The following is a 12,349-nucleotide window of genomic DNA, read 5'->3' as shown; positions in this document are numbered from 1 at the left end:
CACCAGATTATCCATGTTAATTACACAACATTGATTGGTTTAAATTGTGTGCAATGCTTTTGTATTTTTCCCCTTCGATTCGGAGAAACAGATATTTTTTCTGAGTAAAGGATGGCAGAAGACACTACACTACCCAGAATCCCCAGCTATCGTTTGGACTACACCATGTGCTCTGTTTGACAAACCCCGTTTTTTTTCACCATTCATTCCAATGGCTGGCATCTATGTCATGTGATCTTCAAATTTCTCCCTGCAGAAAAAGAAAACATGGCAGAACTTCGTTTTATTCTCGGTGGAAAATGCCTATTTTAAAGTTAGTTTGGCCATTAAAATGCGTTTTGATGTCATTTGATGCGAGAAATATGAGTTGTTATTTCAGATTATGTGTGCAGTGGATGTACATGATCTTTAGTTTGCTAGTTATTATGAAGATTACTTCAGGAAATCGCAACGTTTTCATTGTTACCAAGGTGGTTGCTAGGGACGCTGCTATCGATATTATTTCTGTTATGTTGTGTAACTGTTTAATGGTGTTATCTTTATTGCTACCCCCTTCCCCGTCAATGTATAGTGTTGGTCCACAGCGCAAACATATTAGTTTAACTAAATCTGCATCTAAAGATAGCCTACGTTATTTTCCCCTGTGCAATTCCAGTCTCACGTCTCACAGCACATCGTCATTAACAAATACCGGAAACAGACCGAAAACATTTAAAAAAATAATAATAATACTTTATTCCGAGTGTGCTTGCTTTTCTCTTTGAAAGTCATCACATAACGGCATTGTAATACACGGTTCGGCTGCATTAAATATTACATATCTGCCATAGTTCTGTATTTATAGAGCCCTGATGAGAAGACTTCTAGACAAACACGAGGAACTGAAAATGTGACGTGGATCATAAATATATCAGCCATTAAACAACATCTTACATTTCTTTTCACACAATACGTCTCCTTGCAGTATCGACACTAATTCGGCTCACTTTTATATTTGATCCAATTGGTAGATAGGCTGTATTTACACCATAAAGGTGCACAGCTGATATAAAGGGACACCTAGTGGTTAAAGCATGTTATTGAATTTCATTATTTTTATTATTAGATATTAATACGATCCCTATAAAGTATATTCATTACTCGTTATTCTCTACTAATAGTTAATTAAAGACTGTATATAATGACTGTTTTGCACATCCCTTTAAAGATTTTCTGAGGTTTATTGACATATCATATAGGCCTACACAACTATGGTGTAGTTCTGCACTGAATGAAAAACTTGGGTCGCAGGTTCCTCAATAGTGCATTACAAGACATCTATCAATATGTGTGCATACCTCCAGCAATGTTAACTATGTTGAAGCACTTATTTTAACTGATATTATACATAATGTATTATACTCTTATAAGATGTATGTAGATATTTCATCTCCGGCCTTGTTATTGAACAATCAATAAATAAAGAACACAGAATTGTTGAATATAAAACACAGAATGTGTGTGATTATACTAAATTATTTTCAAATAAACACCACTGCATATTTACAACTGTTAAACATGCTGATGTAACGCAAATGTTCCAACTTGGGATCAATAAAGTATATCTTGTCTTAAGCTGATCGATGGCTACTGCCATATTTGCAAAATGTGCCTCTGAACCTTGACAAGTGCATGTTGCAGGCTTATCAATTAATGTAATGTTATCAATGAACAACAGGAGGGGTCACAAACATAAGACCAGCTGTTGAATAAAGCTCTTCTGACCTTAGCTGGCATGTGTGTATATATATTAATACTGCCCATTATGGGCACAAGCAATTTTCACCCATTTATTAATTATATGTTTTAAATGTGAGTGCTTCCTATCCCCTAAACCTCCAGGGATGTACACAGTTTAATACTGGCAACTTCTTATTATGGGAAATACGAAAACGTCTTTTAAAACTACAACTCCCAGTAGAGACGTGCCATAGAGAACATGTTGCGAAACAGAATAGCCAGCATGTGTAGTTCTGGGGACGCGGTGGGGGAGAGGGGGACGCGGTGGACCCGTTCAAATCCAGTTTTGGACAGTCTGCCGTGGTTCCATCCCATTTCGAGAATCGGCTTAACCCTCGGAGCACACTCTCCAATCACAGAACTTGAGGACTATCACGGGGTTTGTCAAACAGAGCACATGGTGTAGTCCAAACGATAGCTGGGGATTCTGGGTAGTGTAGTGTCTTCTGCCATCCTTTACTCAGAAAAAATATTTGTTTCTCCGAATCGAAGGGGAAAAATACAAAAGCATTGCACACAATTTAAACCAATCAATGTTGTGTAATTAACAAGGATAATGTGGTGTTTTTTAGTCGATGAGTAGTCAATCAATCAATCAATGTTTATTTATATAGCCCAATATCACAAATGTTACATTTGTCTCAGTGGTCTTCACAGTGTGTACAGAATATCAGTATGACAATACGACACCCTCTGTCCTTAGACCCTCACATCGTACAAGGAAAAACTTCCAAAGAAAACCCAGTTTAAAGGGGAAAATGGGAGAAACCTCAGGGAGAGCAACAGAGGAGGGATCCCTCTCCCAGGACGGACAGACGTGCAATAGATGCCGTGTGTAAATTGAAAAGATAATACATTTGCAACATAGGTAGTCCAAATGTTTGGAAATGCATGTGTGTATAATAGGAAGATGAATCCACGAGGATATCCATCCAGGACCACAGCCACGACTCAAGATCCAGCGCTCGCGATCCAGGACACAGGACCGCAGGATCATCCATGACTCCGGATCCCAGCGTATATAGACACCAAAAAGAAAGACATTTGGGGAAGCTGGGTTAATCGGAACATGAGAGTACACAGGTATAGACAGAGAGAAGGAAGAAGTAAGATGTCCCCCGACAAACTAAGCCTATATCAGCAAAACTAGGGGCTGAATCTAATCAGCCCTAACTATAAGCTTTATCAAAAAGGAAGGTCTTAAGCGCACTCTTAAAAACGGATAGGGTGTCTGCCGCCCGAACACAAACTGGAAGCTGATTCCACAAATGTGGAGCTTGATAAGAAAAGGCTCTGGCTCCCATTGTACTTTTAGAGATTCTAGGAACAACCAACAACCCTGCATTCTTGGAACGCAATGCCCTAGTAGGACAGTAAGGTATAATGAGTTCTTTAAGGTAAGATGGCGCCTGCCCATTAAGGGCTTTGTAGGCGAGAAGAAGAATTTTAAATTCTATCCTGTGTTCTATAGGGAGCCAGTGTAAGGCAGCCAGAACAGGAGTAATGTGGTCCCTTTTCCTAACTCTGGTTAGTACACGAGCCGCAGCATTTTGAATCAGCTGAAGCGACTTGACTGACTTCTTGGTACTCCCTGATAATAAAGAGTTACAATAATCCAGCCTAGAAGTAACAAATGCATGGACTAGTTTCTCTGCATCATTTTGAGGCAAGATATGCCAGATTTTTTGCAATGTTACGTAGATGGAAGTAGGCGGTCCTTGAAATTGATTTTATGTGGGCGTTAAAGGATAAATCCTGATCAAATATAACACCAAGATTCCTTATAGTCTCACTGGAGGCCAAATTAATGCCATCCATAGTTAGTATATCTTTAGATAATTTGTTTCGTAGATTCTTCGGGCCAAGTACAATAACTTCAGTTTTGGTCGTGTTTAACATCAAAAAGTTTAAGGTCATCCACGTTTTTAAGTCAGTCTTGAATTTTATTTAGATGATTAATTTCATCAGGCTTGATTGATAAATATAGTTGAGTATCATCCGCATAACAATGAAAGTTTACAGAATGATTCCTTATAATATTGCCTAACGGAAGCATATATAATGTGAACAAAATAGGTCCGAGCACTGAGCCCTGTGGCACTCCATGGCTAACTTTGGTTTGCGTGGAAGATTCATCGTTAACACGTACAAACTGAGAGCGTTCAGATAGATAGGACCTAAACCAGCCTAAAGCAGTTCCCTGTATGCCAACTAAGTGCTCTAGTCTTTGCAATAGGATATCATGGTCGATAGTATCAAATGCAGCACTGAGATCGAGCAAAACAAGAATAGAGACAAGTCCCTTGTCTGAGGCTATTAGAATATCATTTGTGACTTTAACCAGAGCTGTCTCTGTGCTATGATGTGTTCTAAAGCCAGACTGAAAATCTTCAAATAAATCATTGTTTTTTAAGTAATCACACAACTGTTTTGCGACCGCTTTCTCAAGAATTTTTGAGAGGAACGGAAGATTAGAAATAGGTCTATAGTTGGCTAAAACCTCTGAATCGAGGTTGTGCTTTTTAAGAAGCGGTTTTATCACTGCTACTTTGAATGATTGTGGAACATAGCCTGATAATAAAGACATATTCATAATATTTAATAAAGAAGTGCTAATTAATGGAAAAACTTCCTTCAACAGCTTAGTTGGAATTGGGTCTAACATGCACGTTGATGGTTTAGAAGAGAGAATCATTGAATGTAATTGTTCAAGGTTAATGGCTGAAAAGCATTCTAGTTTAATATCTAGTGTAATATTAGAACTTACGTTTCCGGGAGCTGTTGATAACACTATACTGGTCAAAGGCAAGAGGTCATTAATTTTGTTTCTAAGAGTAACAATTTTATCGTTAAAAAAGCACATAAAATCATTACTACTGAGTGCTATGGGAATAGAAGGCTCAATGGAGCTGTGGCTCTCTGTCAGCCTGGCTACAGTGCTGAAAAGAAATCTTGCATTATTCTTATTCTCATCTATTAATGAAGAGTAGTAGGCTGCTCTCCCTTTACGCAGTGCTTTCTTATATTCATTGAGAGTAATATGCCAAATTAAACGAGATTCTTCAAGTTTAGTGGAACGCCATATCCTTTCAAGTTGTCTAGACTTTTGCTTTATTTTGCGGGTTTCGGCATTATGCCATGGAGCTAATCTATGTTGTTTTATTTTCTTCTTTTTCAAAGGAGCAACAGAGTCTAATTTTATTCGCAGCGCATCTATAGCACTATCAACAACATGATCAATTTGGGGTAGTGTACATTTTGTATAAGTCTCCTCCCCTACATGCAGATATGCCATCGAGTTAAGTATTGGTGGAATCTCTTCCTTAAATGTGGCTATAGCACTAACAGATAGCTTTTGACTAATGCTTTGTAGTCTCGTAATAGTACTAAAAAAGTTACTAAGAAATGGTCGGATAAAGCAGGATTATGCGGTTCGACTAATAGTTGCTCAATTTCAATACCATAAGTCAGAACAAGGTCGAGAGTGTGATTATAGCAGTGGGTTGGTTTATTTACACTCTGACAGAAACCAACAGAATCTAATATAGAGTTAAATGCAACAGTAAGGCTATTTTTATCATCGTCGACATGAATATTAAAGTCACCTACAATAATTACTTTGTCTGTTTTAAGAACCAAAGTTGATAAAAACTCAGAGAATTCTGATAAGAATTCTGAATAAGGACCTGGTGCACGATACACTGTAACAAATAAGATTGGCTGCAAAGTTTTCCAGGTCGGATGCGTAAGACTAAAAACGAGGCTTTCAAAGGAGGTATAATCTAATTTTGGTTTAGTATTGATAAGTAAACTTGAGTCAAAGATTGCTGCAACTCCACCTCCTCGGCCCGTGCCTCGAGCAATATGAGTGTTGATATGGCGGGGTCTGGGTGGAGTGGCCTCATTTATGCTGACATATTCTTCATGTCTCAACCAAGTTTCAGTGAGACAGCATATATCAATATTATAATCTGATATTAAATCATTTACCAATATTGCTTTAGATGCTAAAGATCTTATGTTTAAGAGACCACATTTAATCTTCCTGTTTTGCTGCACTGTAGTAGTTGTTACATTTACTTTTATTAGGTTATTATGTATGACACCTCTATTAGGTTTTACCTTAAATTGTCCTTGGGCAGACACACACACCGCTAATATTGGGTATTTTATTGGGTTCGGGATTCCTATGGATGACTGCCTAGGAGAGAGCGCAGATTAGCGTGTAAGACTGTGACTCCGCCTCCTGGTCTCAACTCCAGTTTGTCATGGATTAAGTCCACAAAGCCCTGAAATGTTTGCCGAAATGAGATCTGCACCTTCCAAAGTAGGATGAATGCCGTCTCTCTTAATCAGACCAGGTTTTCCCCAGAAGGCTGTCCAATTATTTACGAAGCCCACATTGTTTGCTGGGCACCACCAAGACAACCAGCGCTGAAATGATGATATGCGGCTATACATGTCATCATTGATCAGATTGGGGAGGGGACCAGAGAAGATTACGGTGTCCGACATTGTTTTAGCATAACTACACACCGACTCCACATTAAGTTTGGTGCATTCTGATTGGCGTAAACGAACATCATTACCACCGACGTGAATAACAATCCTACCGTATTTATGTTTATTTGTAGCCAGCAGTTTAAGATGCGCCTCAACGTCGCCCGCTCTGGCCCCTGGAATGCATGTGACTGTGGAGGCTTCGGTCTCTAAATTCACGTGTCTCATAATAGAGCTACCAATAACCAGAGTTGGCTTCTCAGCGGGTGTCTCGCTGAGTGGGGAATATCTGTTAGATACGTGAACGGGTTGGTGGGGACCTGCGGGTTTCGCGTTATGCCCCTTCTGAACAGTCACCCAGTCTCCCTGCTGCTCGGGAGTTGCCGGGGGACGGCTAAGAGGAGCTACCTTTTGCCGGTGTTATGCCGTAGGTTGAAGCCTTGCCGTGGATTGAAGCCCTGTTCGCGGGGACGCGCAAAGGTGACGTCATCGCCTGTTTTGAGCGTTCGCCGTTTTCTAAGCTTTTTTCACCCTTTTCAAAGCTTTTATCTCTCTTTTGAATGATATATCAGATTAAACAGCAAACGGCTGAATAAATAATGTGCATACAATTGCGAGGAGGCTCGTTTTAAGGACACGTTTTTCAGATCTGTCACAATCTTCGTATTGGAATAAACTTACGTTTTTGAGTGTATCGTCCGACTCTGTTATATTCCTCCTTCCTACAGAACAGACAATGACAGGATAATATGTGATTTGTCAATAGTCCAATTTCTTAAAACCTTCTCTGTTGTTTAAGTGTCTGATAACCACGAATAGTAAGCAATGATATAACAGTAATGATATCACATGATCATGTCAGACACTGTGTTATTTTCAATCAAGCCTAAAAGATAATGTGTTCAAACTGGCTTCACTCACTTGAATTGCTCCTTTGAATATCATTTTTATATATTCCTACTCAACACATGTTTGTATTGTAATGCAACTATTTTTTTTAAATTGTATTTTAAAGTGACATTGAATGCTTTGAAAGGTGCCCTAAAATAAAAGGTATTATTGATCTTATATCTGTGCCTCTATTACATTACATTTCATTTTCTATCACACTATTAATGTTCCTTATTTTAGACTAGGTTAATCCTGGTGTCAATAGGGAAGATCTGCACTGTTCTACATAACATGTTCAGAGCAGGTATTTCTCCTGCCGGATTTGGAACCCCCCGTATATCTTTGTCCAGGATAGTCACAACTTCACCAAAAACTAAAAAGGGGCTTCAAAAGAGGGGCTTCAAAATACGGCAGATCAGGTGTTGGTGCTGCCGGATTTGGAAGCCCCTCTTTATTTTTGTACCCGCTGGGCGCAGAGTAAAATGCTTTGGTGAGCACAAACTAGAGGGGAACAGCAAGCACCAGTGTGATTTGGTGACATTGTGACTATCCTGGCCAAAATTACAGGGGGCGCTTCAAAATCCGGCAGCTCTAGCAACTGCACTGCCGGATATGGAAGCCCCTCTTTATTTTTGTACCTGCTGGGCCCAGAGTGAAATGCTTTGGTGAGCACAAACTAGAGGGGAACAGCAAGCATCAGTGTGATTTTGGTGAAGTTGTGACTATCCTGGAGAAAGATATAGGGGGGGTTCCAAATCCGACAGCACCAACACCTGATCTGCCGGATTTTGAAGCCCCTCTTTAGTTTTTTACCTGCAAGGCCCAGAGTAAAATGCTTTGGTGAGCATAAACTAGAGGGGAACAGCAAGCACCAATGTGATTTTGGTGACATTGTGACTTTCCTGGCCAAAATTACAGTGGGCGCTTCAAAATCCGGCAGCTCTAGCAACTGCACTGCCGGATATGGAAGCCCCTCTTTAGTTTTTGACTTTCTGGGCCCAGAGTGAAATGCTTTTGTAAGCACAAACTAGAGGGGAACAGCAATCACCAGTGTGATTTTGGTGAAGTTGTGACTGTCCTGGAGAAAGTTGTAGGGGGGGGGGGTGCCATATCTGGCAGGAAAAATACCTGCTCTGCTGAACAAGTTATAGAGAAGAGTGCAGCTCTAAAATAAGGAACATTAATAGTGTGATATAGCATATAGGCACAGATATAAGATCAATAATACACTTTATTTTAGGGCACCTTTCAAAGCTTTCAATGTCACCTTAAAATACAATACAAAATAAAATATGAGTGGCATTACAATACAAACATGTGTTGAGTAGGAAACCACAGAGGAAAATGACATTCAAAGGAGCAATTAAAGTGAGTGAAGCCAGTTTGAACATGCTTATCTTTTAGGTTTGCTTGAAAATAACACAGTGTCTGACATATGTTATATCATTACTGTCATATAATTGCTTACTATTCGTGGTTATCAGACACTTAAACAACAGAGAAGGTTTTAAGAAATAGGACTATACTGACAAATCACATATTGTCCTGTCATAGTCTGTTCTGTAGGAAGGAGGAATATAACAGAATGGGACTGCACTCAAAAACGGAAGTTTGTTCCAATACGAAGATTGTGACTATCTGAAAAGTGTCCTTAAAACGAGCCTCCTCGCAATTGTATGCACATTATTTATTCAGCCGTTTTCTGTTTAATCTGATGGGAAATATATCATTCAAAAGAGAGAGAAAAGCTTATTAAACTAGACGAACGCTCAATACAGGCGATGACGTCACGTTTGCGCGTCCCCGCGAACAGGGCTTCAATCTACGGCAAGGCTTCAATCTACGGCACAACACCGGTCCGCACATGCTAACATGGGCTTTACTTTAGCTGAGTTACTTTCTAAGATGCGGAGCCGGGCTTCTATGGCTATGATTCCCGCCTCCAACCTAACAACTATACTACATTTAACACATGTATCCTTACCAGTAAAGGAGACCGGGAAGTAACCAAACATGAGACAGGAAGAACAGGAAATAGCACCAGAGGGTGGGGAAAGAGCCATGGCTAGCTATCAAGCTAAAGTAGCTACCGTTAGCAAACCCGAAAAGAGTGTAGGCAACTGTGGAGTTACAGTTACAGTCGCTAAGAGAAGGAGAGTTGTGAGTGCTTAAGCTGTAGTAACGTGTGATTACAACGTCAGGCAGTTGCCGTGATCAAGAGTTTTAAAACGATCGATTAAGTTTAAGTTAATAAGCCATCAGCAACAGAACAGGCACACGGGATACCCGGAGATGACAACAACAACCGGAAGTTACAACGTGCTCACCGCAATAGGTTCCTCCTTCCGCTATCTCATCAGTAGTGCAGATATCACTGTAAAATCAATCGACAGTAAGAGGAATACTTACATCCGGGTGTACAATTCTCCGTTATCCAATGGGAATGGACGCTCACATTGCCTTTAAGGGCAGCCGACTCAAACGAATGCCGTGCTTCCATGAGCGTCAAATCCCGACGCAGATGGGAATACATTGCAATCAGTTGAAAGCTATTTGCGTCCCTTTATGACGCTGAAGGAGCCTAGGAGCGTCACAATTGGACGCCACGGACACTGACCAAACGTCGCTCCTGGACGCTTAGGGAGTGAGAGTGTGTTGCATTTGGTAGCTGTTTTGGAGCTTTACATTGCATTTGAAGAACTTCTCGCCCATGATGGTGGATCTCCAGTTTGCAACAATATGAAATATGTTGTATTTCTGCCATAACTGCATCAATACTGTTTTTATGACACAGTAACAAAGTATAACACGGAAAATGTGATTCAAAAAATAAATACTCACAATAACATCCCTAATATGGGCTTAACTTAGCTGTTGATGTTTTTGACTTATGAATTCAGATGTAGCTGCTGTTGGCCTAGCATTAGCCGCAGTCTGATTGCTAGCCTATTAATTCAAATTCAAACCCTAACCCTCGACACCGCGCTTACTGATCAACACACCGGCCAGAGTGTAGTGGCCCGGCAGAGAATGGAAGTTTGGACACATTTGTTTCTTTGTTTTGTCTATTTGCATGTTTGTGTCACGCTCTCATGGCCACCATACACACTTCACTTGTATCCTATTCAGAATGGATAGGACCAAACATTTCAACTCATTGATAGAAATGAAGTGAACAAAATAATTGAAGTACTTACAGTATAACTTCAAGGCAAGTTTATTTATATACAGTGGAGGAAATAAGTATTTGATCCCCTGCAGATTATGTAAGTTTGCCCACTTACAAATAAATGAACAGTCTATCATTGTAATGGTAGGTTTATATAAACAATGAGAGAAAGAATATCAAAAAGAAAATCAAGAAATTGACATTATATAAAAGATAAATTGGGAAATAAGTATTAGATCCCCTTGCAACAAACAAGGATTCTGGCTCCCACAGACCGGTTAAATAAGTAATCTTCCTTAAAAATATCAACTTGTTACCTGAATAACAGACACCTGTCCACAGAATCAATCAATCAGATTCCAACCTCTCCACCAGGGGCCAGACTAAAGAGCTCTCTTATGGCACATTTCCACTGCAGCGGGGTAGCCCCGTTTGAGCGTCCTCGCTCAGGCCTCGGGCTGCCTCGCTGGCCGTCCGAGGCCGTGGCGCATTTTCATTACAGTTTAGGACCTGGGGTAGCGGTAGAGGGGCAATTGGCTTTGTTGTTCCGTCGAGCTCCCGCTGGATATTATCATCCCCAATGAGATGTAGGAACGTCGTCACCTCCTCGGTCGACCACGGTGTGCTTTTCTTTGACGTTGCCATTTTTGTAGCTCCTCCGTTTACAAAAATGCTCTGTATAAAAATGCTGCAAGCTTGCTTCTAGATATATATGCGACGCTAGGGATGATCTCGTGCGCGATCTTGTGACGATTCTCTCTGACCAATCAGCAGTCGAGAGTGTTGACGTCACTAGTTCAGCCCTGGCCTGATAGAAGCACGATTTTATGGGGCCGGAAAAATAGGGAAGAAAAAAGCCGGTGCTATGCTATATGGAAAGGCCACCAAAAACTGGCCTGGCCGCTTGAGGACGATTAAGGACGCTTAAACGGGACTACCCGCTGCAGTGGAAATGCACCATAAGAACCTCAGGGACAAGACTGTAGACCTGCACCAGGCTGGGATTGGCTACAAGACCATCAGAAAGCAGCTTGATGCGATTATTCAGAAGAATAATGTGTATGTTTCTAAATGGAAGTAACACAAAATGAGCATCAATCGCCCTCGGTCAGGGGCCCCACACAACATCTGGCCCCGTGGGGTATTGATGATCATGAGAAAGGGGAGGGATCAGCAAATAACTACACAACTTGTTAATGATCTCAAGACAGCTGGGAACACAGTCACCAAGAAAATTATTGGTAGCACACGACGCCATGATGGATCAAATCCTGCAGCGCCACAATGTCCCCCTGCTCAAGAAGAACATGAAAGGCCCGTCTGAAGTTTGACAATGAACATCTGAGTGATTCAGAGAATAGGATGTGGTCAGATGAGACCGAAATGTTGATCATTGGCATCAACTCGAGACGCTGTGTTTGGAGGAAGAGAGATGCTGACTATAGCTCCAAGAACACCATCCCCATCGTCAAGCATGGAGGTGGAAACATTATGCTTTGGGGGTGTTTCTCTGCTAAGGGGACAGGACGACTTCACTGCATCGAGGAGAGGATGGAAGGGGCCATGCACTGTAAAATCTTGGCCGATAGCCTCCTTCCCTTAGCCAGGACACTGAAGATGGGTCATGGATGGGTCTTCCAGCAGGACAATGACCCTGAACATATGGCCAAGGCAACACAGGAGCTGCTAAAGAAGAAGCACATTTAGGTGATGAATGGGCCTAGCCAGTCTCCGGACCTTAATAAACCTTAAACAAGCTAATATAAAACATACATGAATACAAATTACAGTGCAGTGTAAGATATGAATAGTTTAATTAAAAGCATCGGCAAAAAGTAAAGTCGTAAGTATTAAGAGTTGCTGAGACCTGCAGGATTCTGGGAGTTTGTTCCAGATATTTGAAGCATAATAACTGAACCCTGCTTCTCCATGTTTAGTTCTGACTCTGGTGACAGAACCCTGCTGAAAAAGCCAGCTTAGACCAATTAGAAAGGTTGGCTTGTTTAGAGG

This window comes from Pseudochaenichthys georgianus, chromosome 7, assembly GCF_902827115.2.
Source record: "Pseudochaenichthys georgianus chromosome 7, fPseGeo1.2, whole genome shotgun sequence".
In the NCBI taxonomy this organism is placed as follows: Eukaryota; Metazoa; Chordata; class Actinopteri; order Perciformes; family Channichthyidae; genus Pseudochaenichthys; species Pseudochaenichthys georgianus.
Note: the sequence above shows the minus strand (reverse complement) of the source record.